The sequence below is a fragment of the Phoca vitulina genome, unplaced genomic scaffold (genome assembly GCF_004348235.1).
Source record: "Phoca vitulina isolate PV1807 unplaced genomic scaffold, GSC_HSeal_1.0 scaffold8, whole genome shotgun sequence".
NCBI classification, from domain to species: Eukaryota; Metazoa; Chordata; class Mammalia; order Carnivora; family Phocidae; genus Phoca; species Phoca vitulina.
This window is the reverse complement of record NW_022589711.1, coordinates 55,232,239-55,251,258: the sequence shown is the minus strand read 5'-3', so window position 1 is coordinate 55,251,258 and position 19,020 is coordinate 55,232,239. Positions and strand designations below refer to the sequence as shown.

The 19,020-nt window shown below is 40.9% G+C and overlaps 1 protein-coding gene and 1 pseudogene across 6 annotated transcripts in view; one reads left to right on the top strand and one right to left on the bottom strand.

Moving 5' to 3' along the window:
- Positions 1 to 19,020, top strand: part of LPP (LIM domain containing preferred translocation partner in lipoma) — a 646,157-nt gene that overhangs the window by 358,653 nt on the left and 268,484 nt on the right. The gene's annotated exons all lie outside the window — the stretch shown is intronic.
- LOC116633960 lies at positions 3,056 to 3,759 on the bottom strand (annotated as a pseudogene). Its single transcript, XR_004299816.1, has one exon. The product of XR_004299816.1 is annotated as a ribosomal protein L18-like (transcript).

Sequence of the window (19,020 nt, the reverse complement as noted above, 5' to 3'; positions counted from 1 at the left end):
AAACAAACAACTTTTTGAAGCTCTTAACCTTGAACAGAACTGTGGATATGGTAGAGACTCAACCTTCTATGTCTTCCTCCATCACAGTGGGTTTTTAAGTTAGCCACACAGAAGGTTTTCAGGAGGTAGCATTCAAGTCCACGTGCTCCAAAAGCTCCAAAGATGTAGATTCTGGTTCTGACGTGGTTCTAAGCAACAGTGGAACTTTTTTTGAGTTTTGCTCTCATCTCTAGGCTTTACTGTTTCCATCTTCTCAAGAAATTTGCTGTAAAAAAGGAAAAAGCTATCTTCAGAGAACTAAAGCTAACTTCCCACTACCCCCAAATCAAAGTGAGACCTGTGTTCAGATGCAGAAGAGAAGGCTCATGTGGAGTGGGAGCCATGGAAGATACTAGTGAGTGTGGAGAAGGACGTGAACAAGGGAACGGGGTGGGAGCGATAGGAGCAAGAACACAAATGGGAAGATTTGCATAACACGGGGATGGGGCATCTCTTCCTCTGTTCCTGCACAGAGAAGAGTCCATTAACAGAAACAGGTTACTGAATAGGAGAAAATGTATGCTACATAACCTTGCTCTTCTCAAAAGAAGGAAGGGAAGTTAGATGTGCAGGAGAGGGCCTGAGAGTGTGTGAAGCCAAGGAAGTGTAGATGGACCCTTTCGGATATGCACTGAACGGGTTCATGCAAAGGTATGGTGGTGCCACACTGAAGCCCCCTGGAAATTTGATGATCAGGTCTGCACTGTGTCTTGGCTTTTGCAAGAATAGGTACAACCCCAGAGCTACCAAAAACAAACAAACAAACAAACAAACAAGATAGCGAGTGACTTCAAGATAAAGGTCAGCTGAAAGGCTAGGTGAGCATTCTCGGGACACAATAAACAGAGTCCCTCCTTTCTATCCTTGCTCAGAAGCCAATGAGAAAGAGAGGAGGCAGATAGATGGAAACCAAACTGTCAGTGTTGGGACTGATAAAACCACCTTGGCTGACTTCATTAGCTTTAGGTCAAGAGAAATAACTGTCTTACCTCTGAACAGACAGATTTGCCCTCCTGAGAGTGGTCAGCACAGGTCCGCTGCCGGCTTCTCCTGAGGTGGGCCTGCCCCACCCCCAAACAATATGGAGTCTGAAAAAGCAGAGGAAAGCATGCTCTTGCAGGCAGCTGTTCTGAGTGGAACTTGGAAGGGGCCGAACCATACATGCCCTGTTGCTGTCCTCAAAGTCGGCAGTCTGCTAAGTCACTGGACTGACTCCTCAGTAAGCTTTTCATCAGGAGAAGAATGTGTGAGGCAGAGACATGTTATGAATGTTTCTCCATGGAAGGTCCCTCCCCATGGAAAACTCCAGAGCAGAGAGTGAACGTCTCCCCTGCATTTAATGACAGCGGCATTCAAGGTAGTAATTTGTGGGTCTAGCCTCCAGCTTGGTATAGGGCTGGGGTGGGGGACCAAATAGGGCTTCAGGGACGAGGTAAAGGTGGAATGAGTGGATGTTGTATAAAGGCAAAGAGAGTGCAGCTGGCTAAAGGCAAGTGACTAAAAGAACATATTCTGAGCTAGTGTGTCGATATGTGGAGGGGGGGGGTCTGGAATGTCACTGGGTGGTGGGGATTGCTGAGTGGACATGCACTGTCAGGGGAGTTGGAAGGAAGGAGGGATTAGGAAGTCAGGGTGAACTGAATATCTTAGATGGGATTTCTCCCCCAATGTTTCCAAGTTAAAAAATTCTGTAATGTAGAGACACGTTCCTCACATTTTCCTACTGCCTTTTCCTTGGCTCTAGATCCATGTTCCCCCAGTATTTAGTTTTCACTGTAGTTTCAGAAGAATAACAAATCCACTCCACTGTTGGGTAGCACTCTCACCTGGTTTGTGTTGACTGAAAGTGTGGACCATCTGATTACACCTAATGTTCAGATTTATACGAACGCTTGCGTGGGCTTGTCTCCAGTGTCAGTTTCGTATCACAACCGCGTTCCCTTATCTGCAGTAAGATGTGCCTACTGTGACAGCTTTTAAATGATTTTGTGAAATCATCATTTTGGCTCCTCCAGACATTCAGAGGAATGCTTTCTGATGTGTAGTCTGAGTGAAATTTAGTTAGCACGTACCATGGAAAATTTCCCGTAAGAGACAATTAATGAAGGAAATTACTGTCATTAGTAAAGATCTATATTTCAAGTAATGTTCACATCTTAATGACTCTTTAAGGTATATCAGAAAAACTTTTTGTACTTGCCTTTTTTACAGATTATAAAACAGCCAAAGAGATTTTGTCAGAGCTCATATAGTAAAATCCTTGCAGGAGAAACGGGCTCCTTTGACACTTCCACGTTGCTTGTACCATCACATGAAATGTCAGGTTCCTCACTGATGCCCCTTCATACACAAACACACCTATGCATGGAGGGCAAGTAAGCTCCTGTCCAAGTAAGCATCACTTCAAATGCCAACATCCCTTAAAAGGGATGAATTAGCATTATACACACATGCATCATGCTTTACAAACTTCTGGTAAACAGAATGAATACAGCAATGAGCCCATTAGAAAGCAATTGTGGGATATTATTAGGGCTTTTAAAAGGTTTTATTCTATTTATGTCCATTCAAAGCTAGTATTTCTAATAGGTTTCTTAAAACCCTAAACACGATTTTTGTTTGTTCATAAATACGTTGTCAAGTACATACTGTGTCTCATGCATTGTGGAGAAAGAATTTGAAGAACCAAATAGGATAAAACACATTTAATATTAAAATAATTGAAAGCATTCAATATTTGATGACTCAGAAGGGACTTTTACTATGCGTCAAGGTTATTTTTATTAACATGTATTATTGGAAAATGTATGGATCTTCCTTTACTCACACACTTCCAAACTTTTGCAGATGTGGGCAAAGCTGTTGGCCAGAAATATGCAAGTCATTTCTACGCAAGTCTACCTGCTACTAAGAGGTGGTGTGGGTGGGGGATTATATACTGACAAGCAGGATTTAGAAACAATTTTGGAACAGTTCTTAACCTGTATGTGAGAAAGGAAGCTTTTTTTTTTTTCAGCATTCAAAATCTTTAATAACAAGGCAGGATCTGGGGTTAGTTTTTGTAGCCTCGGCTGGCCCTGCGGCCTCTGGTGTGCTCGAACTTCCGGCCCTTGGATCTCACGTAGGGTTTGGTGTGGCTGTGCGGGGTTCCCGGGGCCTTGCCGAAGTGCCTGTACACGTCTCGGCCCTTGCATGGACCAAAGAGCAAGACGGTGCCACCGTCTTGGGGGAGTCTAGGGCCAACTGGTCGAAGGTGAGGATCTTGCCTCCAGCCTTGAGGATGCGGCTCCGGGCACGGCTGCTCACACGCAGTGCGCACACCTTCAGTTTGGGCACCTCCTGGACACGCACGTCATCGGTTATGGCCCCTACAGCCACAGCTGTTTTGTTCTCCCGGCCAGGCAGCTTCATCTTCGGGATCATCCGGGAAAGGGACAGAGGTGGCCGGTTGGTGCGACTCATGAACAACCTCTTCAACACGACTTGGTTGAAGGTAGAGTTGGTTTGTCCGGCCAGAAACCTGTACAGCTTGACCAACAGTCTCAGGTAGATGTCCTGGCTCTTGGGCTCCTTGTGACGAACCTTTCGGTCCTTGTTGTGGCGGATGTCGACTCCCATGATGGCGCCTCCTGCTCAGCCAGGTCCGGAAAGAGAACAGCTATAGTGTAGTTAGTAGAAATTTTCATATGATTGCGAATGGATTAATAAGGTTTTTTATATTCTCAGTAATTTCTCAAGTAGCCAAGATCTCTGATGAACAATTAAAAACTGATAGAATTGTGTTTCTTTTCAGTCTTCCCTTACATGATTATAAGGGATTTATGTCTTGATTGCTTTTCCTAATAGTAAGCATGTTAGACTTTCATGGGAGGTTTGGAATATCACATGTCTTGACTTTCATATGGAGGATCAGGACACCCCAAACAACTTATCTGTGTTTGAGGTGTTTTGTATGTATAAGAATATTGTTTTAGAATTGAACATTGATGGTGACTATGCTCTTTTAAATCTGTGTCCTATTTCCTATATTAGCTTTATTAGCTATTCAATAATCGGGTTTGGGTCACATCACAGTCACATCTCTGAAAGTCATGTATGTGTTTCAGCTCTCTCCCCCCTACCACCATACATACTACATCCCTGGATTTTTCTGCTTGGGCTCGAAAAGCTATGTTCTCTGCTTATGTAACTTACACCAAGATTGCCACTAATCATATTTGGGAAGCTAACGATAATATATGCTTGAGTTGTGGGTTTGTTGGTGTTTTTTTTTTTTTTTTTTAATTTCATGCCATGGGATATGATGCCAAATCAGATCTCATTTTTGCTTTTAGTTAGTCAGCAACATTTATTTAATGCCTAGTAAGCTCAGACCAAGGAGAGTGGGGAGTGGAGAAGGGCAGAAAGTAGATCTAAACACAAATAGATGATCATTTCCAGAATCGCTTTCAGTGTCTTTATGAATACAGAAAACAGATAAATGAAAGGATTGAGAAAAGTTAAAAGCAAAATCTAAATGAGTGCAAGTTGGTCTGGTAAAAACTGAGTTATATAATTGCAAAGAGGTTGCAGATTGAGAAAACTGGAAGTTCAGTATCTAAAACTGCTCTCTTTCTACTGTTATTTTCATAATACTTTGCCATGAGCATTATTAGAAGTCAGAGTACCATTCACTTCAGGGAGGAGAATTTCCTAGTTCAGTTGTATCATTTAGAGAAGTGAACCTAACTCTTGATACTTTATGGAGAGTTGAAGCTATAGAGCTTTTTGAGTCCCTATTCATCTTTCCTTGTTATCATTAAAACTCCTGTAATCTTGAATAAGTAACTTAACCTCTCTGTGCCTCAGTTTCCACATCTGTAAAATAATGATGGTAATCGGACCTATCTCATAGGATTGTTAGAGGAGTATTGAATGTATAAAACTGCATTCTATTCTATGAAGTACTTTTTTTTCCATTAATTTCTTTGAGATTGAAGCGCATCTTATAATCGGTATGATGAGAAATCATCATGTTAGAGATTCACCGGCACCAATTATTTCTATATTAGTGGTAAAAACATAATAGTGCATCGTATAGTCAAAGGCATCATAGTACCTGTGTAAAGTGCTTTTTAGAACAGAGCCTGGCATACAAAAGGTCTTCTAGATTGATAGTGTTATCATTGTCTGAAAACTATATTTGTGGTTCATAAGGTATTTGCTCCTAATATTAGGGAGTTCTGCAATATGAGACAGATATATTTATGATTCCTGGTCTTTATTCAAGTAAATAGGGCCTGGAAGATTTACCAGTGACCTTGCAACTGGTAAGTAACAGATCTAGGTTATAAACTCAGGTTGTTGCATTCTTCATTCATCACACCTGAGTCCTACTATGTTGTATGAACTTTGGGTACTAGGATTAAAGGATAACTAAGGCAGATGAGCTTCTTTCTCTGGCTGACCATAAATGCTGGAGGAGAAGCTAAGGGAATGTAAAGACATAAACAATAAGCCAGTAAACATCCTATCCTATCCTATCCTATCCTATCCTATTTAATATGCTTCTTCTTCACTCTTTTTGGCTACTACCTAGTAAGCCATTTTATTTTCATTTATTTAAACATTTATTCCATAAACATGTATTATCTGCTTAGCTTGTGTGTGCAATCATGGTGCTTGGAGCAGTGAATACCAAGATATAAAAAGCAAGAGTATTTTGTACAAGATGATCACAATAAATATTTAGTGAGTCAATAACTATCATAAAAAAAAAATAAGCCAGTAAACAAATTCAGATAGTCATATAGGATAAAAGGTGTAGATGGGGAGTTATCTGGAGTGATGTTTACCGGAAGGGTCCGGTAGTGCTTCTCAGAGGAGCTGACTCCTGAAATGACACCTTGGTATCAAATTGAGAATGATCATTTGCAGAACAATGCATGCTTAGGAAGGAGCTTGGATCTTTTAAGGAACTAGAGTGAGCCTGGATGGGCCTTCAGTCCTGTGATAGGAAATAGATAGTTGGGATTTTAGGCTTCAGACTGTATATGCTGAGTTTTATCTCTGAGGAGCAAGGAATTTGGGTATTCTTTACCATACCTCATAAGCTTGTGCTTTGGGGTACTTTATCGAAGTTGTTGCATTCTGAAGAGATATGTGAGCACATGGCCTGTTTTTTTTTTTTTCTTTTCTAGATGAATATGCTGAAAAAAGAGATACGGAATGATTTTCCCTAGTAAATTTTCTAATATCATACAGTGCTAGTGATATCTAGTTGAGTCACATACTTACTCCTAGGTGTCAATTTTGGAGGGTTTTTAAAAGCTTAAAATTGTCCAAGTGGAAATTTCCAATACTATGAATCCTTAAGTGGGAACTCGTCATAGTCTATGGAATTGTTCCATAAAAGAAATCATTAGTGATTATTTTCCACTTCTGTGGTTCTTTGGTATAGCCTCTCGTGGTATCAACCATTTAGAAATATCAATTCTGTCCTGAAATAGCCCATCAAATAATGACTCATGTCAAGCCAAGTGTTTATTTATTCCTCTTTTCATGATTAGTAACACCTGTTTAATCTAATCATATAGATGTGTGTGTGTGTGTGTGTGTGTGTGTGTGTGTGTGAGTGATTTATTTATTTCCAAATTTATTTCCTACTTTTATTTTTACTATTTGGTGCTTGCACAGTCCATACTCATAACTCTAAATCTGGCTTCAGGTATGACATAAATCTTTCTAAGTTGTACACCTTTAATGATATTGATTTGGGAGGAGGTATTCTTTTGGGATCCTATTTGCATGATCATGTGTAATTTACTTCTTTTACTGAGCCTAATTTTTTTAATTTATAAAATGTGGATGTTGAAATAAATGAATTTTCCAGCTCTGTGATTTATGATATCACTATCAGTTTACCTACTGAGGAGCATCATATAAATTGATCGTTTGTAGAAAGTGTTCAATGGCTTAGAATCTGGCATAATACTTCACTTTTATGAAATCTCAGCAAATATAATGGAGCATCTTACGTGTACCAGGCTCCATAATAAGGATGCAAGCATGTAAGACCTTTGTCCAGCAACTGGGATGTGAAGCTACAGTGAAAAAACATAGATTGGTAACTCAGATTTTTTTTTAACAGATTTTTTTTGAGTTATAATTCATTTACCATGTAATTCCCAGACTGAAATTATTTATTTATTTATTTATTTATTTATTTATTTATTTATCAGAGAGAGCACAAGCAAGGGGGAGCGGCAGGCAGAGGGAGAGGGAGAAGCAGGCTCCCCAGTGAGCAGGGAGCCCAGTGCGGGACTCGATCCCAGGACCCCAGGATCATGCCCTGAGCCAAAGGCAGACGCTTAACCGACTAAGCCACCCAGGTGTCCCTGAAATTATTTCTAAAGGAGATAATCAGTACATTTACTCAACAAATATGCATTGAGCATCTGCCGTGTACCAGGGACTTTCTAGGTGCTGGAGTTATAGAGACCGACAACAGTTCTATAAAGCCTAGCCTCTCATAGAATGTCCCTCCACAGACTATTTTCCATATGGTGTTAGAGGCCAATATTCAGGATCATCGAAGGGTGCTCTGGGAACACATGGGGCAGATAATGAAAACCTAGTCTTGGTAGACCTATAGATGTTTCTGAGATGTGGTCATCTCTAAACAGAGGTCTGAGAAACCTATGGGAGTTTGCTAGGTTGATGGCACAGGGAAAATAAGCAGGGGAGGGGGGGAGGGAAGGGACTTCTGGAAGAGGAAAGAAAATGTGCCAAGGTACAGAGGTTTAACATAAGTTAACCACAATAGTTCAGTAGGTTAGAGCATGGGAGGGGGCAGTGTGGAAGGACAGTTTCTACGGGCCCAGAAGGGCAGAGTCTGTCAATGTGTGCTTTCGTAGAGGTGTGTATATCTTACTACAAGGCTATAGAGAAGGATGAAGCTAACTAAAGAATGTGACGTTTGAGTTAGGTCACAAAGGATATCTAAGAATTTTTTGAGACACACTACAGGTAGTCCAGGCAAAAGGAACTGCAATCACAAAAATAAATGTGTGTAAAAGAATGGTGTTTTCAGCTTGCAAAGGAATTTGAAGTACTTGGAGAATGAGGTATGTGGAGCAGAGAAAGAATATCGTCAAAATAATACATTGGTGAGGATTGGAAGGGCAGCTTATAAATGGATTCTGTGCAATGCAATGAATTTGTACATTGGACTCTAAATCCTGTTGGCAGCTGGGGTTCTTAGGGGCAGTATTTTGGGAGAAGACTGGAGCATTGAAGGTTTTAGAAAAGAAATTAGAAGTTTACTTCGGGGGCTCCTGAATGGCTCAGTTGATTAAGTGTCTGACTGTTGATTTTGGCTCAGGTCATATTCTCAGGGTCCCAGGATTGAGCCCTGTGTAGGGTTCTGCACTCAGCAGGGAGTCTGTGTGAAGATCCTCTCCTTCTGCCCCTCCTCCAGCTCTCTCTTTCTCTCAAATAAATAATCTTAAAAAAAAAAAAAAGTGTGCTTTAGAATAACTCTGGATATACTTCAATTGGAGGAGCCCTAGATTGTGAATGAAACTCAGAAGTAAGTCACTGTATTGTTTAGGGTAGTTCTTATCTAGCTAGGGTTTTACAAGAATTCTACCTGTCAATTACCCTTTGCAGCGATGGCTGATTATTTTCAATATTAAGAAATTATAATTAAATAGAACACATGGGATGATAACCAAAAGGCATTGAAAACTTACTGTCACTATTTGATGCTCATCGCAACCCAATGAGGTAACCTGCCATTTCCCTCCATTTTACAGATGAGATTGTGACCCAGAGAGGTATAACTTGCTGGATTAGCAAGGGGCAGTGCTGGCATTTTAGCTAACACAGTCTGTCTACCTCCAAATCTAAATATTTGAATTGATGACTGAATGCACAATAAAAAATACTAACAGTAATTGTGTTTGTGAAGAGAGATTTTGGGCAAAGGGTCTTATTTTGTTTCATTGCAACTCACTGATTCAATGATTTTATAATCATTACCCTGATCTAAGTTTAGAACATTTCTTTCACTCCAAAAAGAAATCTCATACCTATTTGTAGTCAATCTCTGTTCTCACCTCCAACCATAGGGTAACCTCTAGTCGACTTTAGTGGTAATGTCTTTAAATGAATATGACTACAGTTTAGTGACAGTTTCTTTTGAATAGTAGCAATCTGAGAGCCTAATTCACTAATTTAGGAGTATAAAACAGTTTGAACTTCTAATTTCTAATACCTGTTCTCTATTCATAATTTGGGGCAGAGAAGGGTTCAAGTGCCAGGCCCCGTGTCAGTCACTGGTCATGTGAACATGAGTAAGATGCCCCAGAACCCCACCCTTGAATTCTCCATCTGTCCTTTGGAGAGACAGACATATAAATAGACACATAATTGAATGACACTGGAAAATGGGATTCTTCTAGAAATCCTGATGCATTTATTTTGAAGGACTTGTGTTAAACGTCTTTCTGCTGGAAGCCATGGGATTATTTGTAAAAATCTTGTATGTATGAAGCATTTGGAATGCTTAGCATTTTGAGAATAAAATCCCCATCAATTTGAAATATAATAAAACTCCCCATCCAGAATAGAGTAGTAATTGCCAGGCATCAAAGAGCCCAGCTGTGGAGTGGCTTAGAGGACAATTGGTCTCAGGCAGAGCTTCTCAGATAGGACACTAGTACACAAGTAGCTGTCATGCCTAAATTACTGTACCTATTTGGTAGCACATAGATCTACAACAGCTTAAAATAAAAAATTGCAAATGTACCAGATTTGATCAATCTTAGTATTTCTTTCTCTTATTCTCCCAGTCCCAAGTTAAAAATAAAATCTGCCTGCCTCATTTTCCTGTGTGTGAGTTAGTAGGATTAACTGGAGTTCTCAACAGGAAAGCAATCGATGTAGTAGACGACATTGTATAGTGGGTGCGAGCCCGGTAGAGATAATTATGCAGTCACTCCCACTGTATTACCCTTCAAAGAAACTGAGCCTAATATTCTCCGAAGCAATTTAACCAACTTCTAAAAAAAATGTATAAGATATTATTTAGAGAATGAAATAGCTACTGTATGTAATCAGGAGGGAGAATTATAGCAAATTATAATACTCATTTGATAAGTGTATAAAGAGCTACACTCAAAGCTCTGTATTGTACCTCCTAAGTAATTGTTCAGTGGTGCTAACTGTCCTTAAAATAGGAGAAGAGATAAAGAACTGCTAGAAAAGAAAAAAAATCAACTCTTATACTTGTTCAGTGAGGTTTTTCCCTCTGGACATAGACTGAGTCTAATTTCATGCTCCATGAGGATCAAGCACGCATTTGGTCTTCCTATTTAATAGGGCTGATTTCTTTGCCTTTCCAAAGATAATGTCCGTGTAGAAACATAGACACAAATAAAACTACATGTGTTAAAAATGTGTTTGAAGATCTATCCCATGTAGGTTCATATACATATGGATGTTTTATATCTGTGTTCACTGCACATATATCCCAATATTTTCAGAAGATAGGCGTAGCTGCAGATCTTTCCAATAATTATTTCAAGATAACCAAACGGAGGCCCAGACATCTGCTAAATTGTCTATTTATATCAAAAGGAGTTGGCAGTAGTACAAGGGTCAATTTCCCTTTGGTTTGCTTTAAACAAATAAGAAGCTCAATATGTAAACTTTAAGAGACTTAAATCTTTGAACACTTTCTTTAGAGTTTGTAATACATTCTTGTGTCCCCACTGTCGGGGGTGGGGGGAAAGCTAATCTAATTGCTATTATGAGAAGCCTGACCTCATATTTGCTGAGAACAGTTGCTCTAAGATGTCACCTGCCTTAGATGGAAAACCTTAGATCCTCCACTTACTAGCTGTGTGTTCTTCAGCAAGCAGAGTGATCTTTCCAGACGGATCTCAGTTCCTGACTCCAAGATGGTTATAATAATACAGAGCCTGCCTCATGCAGCTGTTATGAGGAATAAATCAGCAAATACATATAGATAGTAAAGCACTACGTCTCGAGCATACTTCTAGCTTATCAGCTTAAGTCTTGTGTTTATGCACATCCCGAACATTTCTGACAGATTTCTGTTATTGAGGTGGCAATCATGGTGTGGTTGTCATCATCCCACCTGCACATCGAAACTTACTTGGAAGAAAATCCTGGAGATCGATGACTTTGGTCATTGCTCTTGTTGGCCCAAGGAGGACAATATTATGGGGGGGAAGAAAAAACATGAAAGCCCCATGATTTTCAGTTGCAAAGTGGTTTAAAGGATTGAATTTGAATAAGAAGAAGTTTTAGGAATGGTTCAATTTGTTTCACTTATATTTTTCTTTTTATATAAGTAGTGGGTGACGTATGATAAAAGAAGTACTGTGTCTAAATAATTTTAAGACATTTCTTTAAATAAGCATGTAATAAAAATTCTGCATCATAATAAAACACTGTATCATCATTTCTGTAGTAGTGTATTTGTTTGTTTGCTTGTTTGCTTGTTTTTCGTGGTGCCGCAACTGATGGCATGTTTTATAACTAGTGGCATCTTTTTTGATGGGATATTACAGTAAGTACTCAGTAAATGTTAGCAGTTCTAATTAGTGTGTGTGTTAAGATTGATGTGGTAGGTACACTCTCGAAGTTAAGAGTCCTAAGGCCTCTGAATTGGAGTAGAGTGTGTTGAAAGAATACCTTGGATTGACCAAAAGTCCAGAGCACGTGACTTGGAGCTGTATCAGCATGACTCTCTGTACATGTTCCGTGAATATGGCGCTAAGTTGGGCTGAAATTCATATCCGCCAAGTGCATGTACACTGTACTTTTCTTTTTGTTTATGAGAATTACATTTGAATAATAGAAGTGAAAGCGATTTGTAAACCAAAGTAAGAAGTATCAGTTAGGGTAGTCGAAGCAATGCTGTGGCGGTAAATACTCTCCAGATCGCCATGCTTGAAACAAAGGTTTATTTCTTCCTTATGCTACTGGTTCCCTGTGGGTCAGAAGAGCTTCTTTGCAGGCTAAGGAATAGGCACCATCTCAGCCACTGCTGGCCCCCGCCCCAGAGTAAGGGAGCTCTGAGGATCTTGACCTGGCAAATGCATGCTCTGGCCTGTAAGGAACCCAGCTCGTTAGCCACAACTATTCCTACGGTTTCCCCCTAGCCAGGAGGGTGCCAGGCAGCAGAGTGGGAACTGTGGACAGAGTAGCACTGGTGGTTGTCAACATTTGTAATAATGATAATGGGAGCAGTCAGTGCATGTGCCCTGTATTCCAGGCACGGTCGGAAGCACTTTCCAGGTGCAGAGTCCTTTAAGCCCCCCCGAAGGTGGGCATGCTCCTGATCTCCGTGGTACGGGGGAAGAACCGAGGCACGCAGAGGTAGATTACCGTGTGCAAAGGACAGAACAGGGATTTCGCATCTATTGCATCGAAACTTGTATCAAACTATCATGGACTTGAATGCATTTTTTTGTTGTTGTTGTTGTTTGTTTTTTTTTAACTGGGAAGTTAAAAAGGAAGATACAAAGAGAGTGGAGAATTCTTCTGTTCTGAAAAACAAGGGAGTGGACTAGGTGATCCCTAAGGCTCCCTAAAATTTCACCTGCATCAGCCTCAAATGACCCGCCAAAAAAAAGTGACTCCCTTGTTTCTTTGAGAGCCTCCTCTTCGGAAGCAGGGGCCCTCCACTGGCCAGCACGCTTGCCTAGTAGCTCAAGAGAGGAGTGTTTGTCTCCACTGCCAGGCTGCCCAGCTTTCTGGGAATGCTCCCCGTTTGACTTACTTGAGCTTTCTATGGGGGAAATTCAAACATACGTAAAAGTCCAAGATTAGAGTGACCCCGGTATACCAGATTATTAGTTATCCATACGCAGTGATCAGTGCACACCCAGTCTTGCTTGATTTAGCTTTGTCAGTTAATCTGGCCCCCTGTCAAGCAGAGCTTTGAAGGCAGACTGAGCTCCATGGGCTTGTGGATTCTGGAAACAGAAAGCCGGCGACCAGCAAGCAGTGCTGTGCTGGGAGGCTCAGGCAGGACATGTGGAGGACGGGGTTGAAGGGATCAATGTGAAGAGAAGACATCACTCATCAATACTTTAGCCAAGTTTTCAAGCAGAGGATAAATGATGTGACAGTATTTAATCATTCGTGGGCCACTCCTACAAGGTCGGGGTTGGGAAGGAGAGATTTGTTAATGTATGGTTGTAAAGTCATTGCCTTTCTCCCTAGCTTCAGCAGTAATCTTGCCGGCCACTGGGGTAGCTAATGGAGAAAGCTGGACATGTGAGGTCTGTCAGGGGACAGGATGGCTCTATGTTCTGGGCCCTACCACCAGGCAGAGAAGCTGCCGAGCTGGAAAGCTTGCTGCCTTCAGCACCCAGGGCTTCAGCAACATCCAGAAGGCCCCAGGTCACTGAACCTCCCTGTCTTCTTTTTGAAAGACGTGTATACTCACCGTCTGAGTGCCTCACAAACCTATTATAGCATTTAATTAACAAATGTTCCTCAAATGCTTTGAGCTCCCTGTTCGGATACATGTGACTGAAATGTAAAGTACCTTTCACTGCCTTATTTATTGCTCCAGCGAACACGCTATATGTTGGCACCGTTTATCTTCATTTTAATTTTATCTCCAACAAATATAGGCATTAATTTAAATCACATACAGAACATAACAGTTTTTATAGAGGCAAACTTATTCCAGTGTGCTGCATTTTAATATCGCGCTTTACCATCTTTTCTCACTTGATTCAAGAATAGTATCTCTTCCTGCCTCAGCATTTAATCTTAGGACAACAGAAACTTTTTTGTGTGCGCATGTTCTTGCTCTCAAACTTCGTCTTTCTCGCTGCTTTGCTGTTTGCTGCCTGGAAGTCATTTTGCGAGTGTGAACACAGGTGCATATTGGTGGTGGTTCTTTGCCCGCTTAACGTGTCCATGTGGGGGGCTGGGGGTGGGGGACGGGTGACCCAGCAGCTTGGTCATTCTTGCTCTTCACCTTCATTCAGATCCCTGTTCTAATCCTAACAGAGCCGAGGGAAGGTAGGCACCCCCCACAACCCTGAAATTCATATAGTCAAGAATCTTTTAAAGGGCTCATTTTTCTTTCTGGTTTTGTTTTTCACTCAAAAGGAAAATTCCCTGTTTTCTTCATAACTGTTACTTTTGCAGTGGCTGAGTCTTTCCCCTGAGGGAGAAACATGCTAAATGGGCCTGCTGTATTTATGGCTATGAAACATTCCAGTTAGCTGTTACACCCTAAGCAAGGATGATTTCCCGATCCTTAATTTGTGGCCTGAAAAGTTGTGTCCCTCCTCAATTAAGACTCGCCGAATTGCCTCTGACAAGGCACATTCCCAGAAGTCAGGGCCGGGGGGGCAGTAACAACATGACCACAAGCACAAGACAATCTGATTTTTTATAAGCCATTTTGGGCCCTCCTGAGAAGCTTTCAGGGTGCTTTCCCTCCAAATTTGTGAAAACAACAAACCCCTTATTTTTCTAGTTTTCCAGGCCTTTGGAATATCTAGTCTGGGGGCATCTTTCCTATTCCCTCCCTTTTTTTTCTTTTTTTTTGACGTTCAGTCGGGGTTTAAAATGTACCAGTTACTGTTTAAATTACCTGTTTTATCCTTGTAACAAACCTTTGAGCCAGATACCATTATTATGCTCGTTTTCCAGAAGAGGAAACAAGGCCTGGAGAAGTTAAATATGTTTTTTTTCTGAAATCATACAGCTAAGACGTGGCAGGGCTGGGGTTTTGAATTTTGTCCACTTGAACTAATTTGCTTTTGGTATAGTTCTCTTCAGCCGGAATTCTTGACCTCTTGTTGGATGCTGACTTTTTCCCAAACCCTTAATCTTTGTGCTGCTAGGTGGATTTTATCTGTGGCAAGAACACAGTTACCCTGGAAACCCTCTAGCTATAATGGCAATCCAATTATAGCACCACGGCTCCTGTTTTATTAAATTAGCGTTGCTGATGACGTGGGCTTCTTGATTGAAGGATGCTGAGAAATGGGTTCTCATTAGTTGTTCTTGCCTCTGAGGACCACTTGGGGTCATTCTCTTCTACTCCACCAAACAAAAGAAGGCAAAATGATTATTTGGGTTATTGATTGGATTTGGAGGATAACCTGGGATTATCTTTCAGGACCACTGGCTTTCAGCAGTGTCTGGAGATGCAGGGAAGTGCCTAGAAAGAAGCGTGACTGAATTCTGCAGGCCCTCTGAATAGCCACTCCCACCCCCGCAACAGCAGTCCCTTGATTTAGGGCCCTGGTCTGAAGAGCTGAGGCTCCCGGGTGGTCGCTGTTAGAGCGATTCTTATTCCGCTTCAGGCCATTAGTTTATACCCAGACTTGGTTCAGGAAAAGTCGCAGCTCTTTGATATTTTTTGGTCCTTTACAGACTTCTGATGGACCAAGAATTTGCTTTGGTTCAAAACGCTTAGGAAGTTTCCTGTAAATATGTAGAATTTAAATAGAATTGAATGCATATGGGCAGTGCTCTGTCCAATGGCACCAGCTTAGAGGAAATGACATTCTTTTTTTTTTTTTTTTAAGATTTTATTTATTCATTTGACAGAGAGAGACACAGCAAGAGAGGGAACACAAGCAGGGGGAGTGGGAGAGGGAGAAGCAGGCTCCCCGCTGAGCAGGGTGCCCGATGCGGGGCTCAATCCCAGGACCCTGGGACCATGACCTGAGCCGAAGGCAGACGCTTAATGACTGAGCCACCCAGGCGCCCCAGGAAATGACATTCTTGATACTAGTTGGTTGTTGGCTCACTCCCTGGAATGGTAAGTGCTGGGCTGCTACCATGTTGCCTTAGTTCCTGCCACATATCAAGCACCACGCCAGGTGCCTCACCCATTACTTCTTTTCCTTCCATCAGTTCTATTATTAGCTCCATTTTGCAGAGGAGGTAAAAGCATAGCTGGGAGAGATGGCTTGCTTGTTCTCAGGGCTGTTCGGTGAGGATGAGTTTTGAGTACGGGTTCCTAGCTTGCTGTCCAGTGTCCTTTGCTTTGTACCATAGTGCCTCAAGGTCAGTCTTCTTTATCTCAGATCACAAAACAGGTTAAAAACACTGAATCTGAACTCTTAAAGTTCTAACGTGAGAACTATTTTTGTCTTGAACAAATTTTTTGTAGGCATATCCTGTCTAGAATGATAGGAGTCAGGGAGGAGAGGGGGCTGCATCTTATGATGCACCCCTGAAGAGGTGATATTTCCATCCCTTTCTCTGTCACCAGTGAGCAGATTTCCAGAAGCAGAAATTCAAAACGATGAAGGGAATTACACGTCTTCACAGAACATTATGTATTCTGTGTTAGCTTTGCCACCTGTTTCAAGACATTCATTGAAGTTCCTTCTAGCTCCGCCACTTACTGGCTTGGCGACCTTAACCAGTGTAGTTGACATCCTTGAGCCTCATTTCCCATGAGAAAAATGGAACAACAACATTGCGTGAAAATGTTGAGTTGTGAAGAAATAAGCCAGAAGCTTATGATCAATTGCAAAGTGGTAATCTCAACGTCAGGTATGAATGTTACTCTCGCGCTCATCCAGCTCTCTCTTACGTTCTCCTCTGTCTCTACTCCAAAACTTTCAGGTTATATAAATTAATCTGAAAATATCTGTGATATTCCTTATGTATAATTGTAGGGTCTTAGATTTAAAAATCCTCCTTCTGTTTTTATTTCTTTGACAGTTGCAAATTTTTTTGTGTGTCATTTTCTCTATGTGAAATAGGAAGTAACACCATCCACATCTATTATATATTTTTCTTAACTAGATACAAATCTATATATTTTCTGAATTGTGACTCATATTTTCATACACATATAAGTACATATGCATATTTTAAAACATTTAGAAGGATATATATGTATACTAACCGTTATTTCTGGGGTAATGGGAGATAATACTTCTTTCTTATACTTCTCTGTATAATTTTTTTAATTTTTTAAAAAATTTATTCATTTGAGAGAGAGCGAGAGCACAAGCATGTGGGAGGGTCAAAAGGAGAGGGAGAAGCAGACTTCCTGCTGAGCAGGGAGCCCAACGCTGGGCTGTATCCCAGGACCCCAGGATCATGACCTGAGCTGAAGGCAGATGCTTAACCGACTGAGCCACCCAGGTGCCCCTACTTCTCTCTATATTAAACTTTCTATAATGAGCCCACTTTGCTTTTGTTTTACATATATATGTAATTTATATAAGTATTTTTATAGCCATGTATAATATAATGTGTGTATTTTTATAAATTTGTGTAAATATATGTTTGTATGCACATATATGAAATTTTGGCAGTGTGAAGCATCTTTTAGCTATATATGTCAATAAAGACAAATTTAAAACTATTATTAACTTTTCTCTCCCTCTTTCTTCCCTCCCTCCCTCCTTCTTTCTTTCTCCTTTTTTTCTTTCTTCTTTTTTCTCTTTCCCTTCCTTCCCTCCATCCTCCCTTTCCTTTCCTTTCTTTCATCTATCTATTTACCTGTCTCCTTCTCCCTCCTCTCCCTCCTCCCCCTTTTTTTTGTCAATGCCCAGCATCTTTCAGAATAGAAACTGAAACAATCTTCATCTTAAATATAGTGTGTTAGAAATACAGAATGAGTCTTTCAAGAAGAGATGACTCGTTCTTGCATCCATATATCATTGTGGTACTCGAACCTATCTCAAAACAAAAGTATAACTATGATTTTTAGCACTATTTTAAATATTTAGTGAATAGAGCTGCTCCTCCTTGCCAACCACCCTGATGAGAGAGAGAAAAGAACACTGGAACATAAGTCCAGTGGTTACAGTAAGCCACTTCCAAGTTGAGTGACCTTTATGGTTCCCAGTGACCATTATGATTTCTTTTCCTTTCTTTTCAAGGTATTTGTAGGATCTTGGTTGATTAGCTTTGTTGTAGCAGCCAGCAGTTGGGGTCTTAATATCTGAAGTTTATATACTTTATTTTCTCTCTCCAGATGTCTGCTATGGATATGAATTTTATTCCCTCCTCTTGGGACCACTGCTGCTCTACCTAGACTTTTTTCTTTGTGCGATGTTTTCCTCATCAGTCTGTGTTATGCTGCTAATTTTAGCTAGTATGATGTTAATTTAACCCAGAGTGAAGAGAGCCACTGTTTGTGTGCGTCTGTGAATTTTTTAAGGGGGGATAGTTCTCACTTTAAGGAGACTGACTTTAGCATCCCTCCCTCCCTTTTTCAATTTGATCTGTCCAAGTACGGAGACCACATTTAGTACTTGCTAGTTGAGACGTGTGGTCTACAATTCTGAGTTAGTTCCTCCTCTGGCCCTCTCTCCCTGCGGTGCACTGAGTCACAATGGGATCGGCAGCTGCTTGTGCTGTTCCTGCACACAGCACATTCGAGAGCAGGGTAGCCAACAATCGGCCTGGGAAGTACTTTCAGGAAAAGGTGGAGAACCCTTCTCCACCCAGATCATTTTTGAGTGGCTTAGTGTAGCTGGTATTAATGTTATAAATGAACATCCCTAAATCTGTCTTAGTTCCAGCCCAGATGGAGTTTTGATTTTAGAAAAATCATTCAGTGAAATGTATTTCCTGTGCCTGGTAGTCAATGATCACTTACCAAAAAAAGGGGGTGGTAGGAGAACAAAAATAAACTTGTGATAATTCACATACACTTAACCTTTACTGAGTGAGTAATACCAAAAAGGGAATGAGCGGGCTCTGCTGACCAGCATTTACAAATGGATTCCAGGAATGTTGTTAGAGTTGCCAAAGCAATCTCTGAGTCCTGCCAAAAGCATCCCGTGGGATTTTGCTAAGGGTAGGGAAAGTGAGGGATATGGAGGTGTGTATGTGAATGTGTTTTAAAGCATTTTTACCCAGCCATGTGGAGTTGAAAGAACACTGGCAAAAGTCTGGGAAACCTGCTTTCTAGACCTGGTTCCACCTAATCTCCTGATAGTGGAAAGCTTATCTACCTTC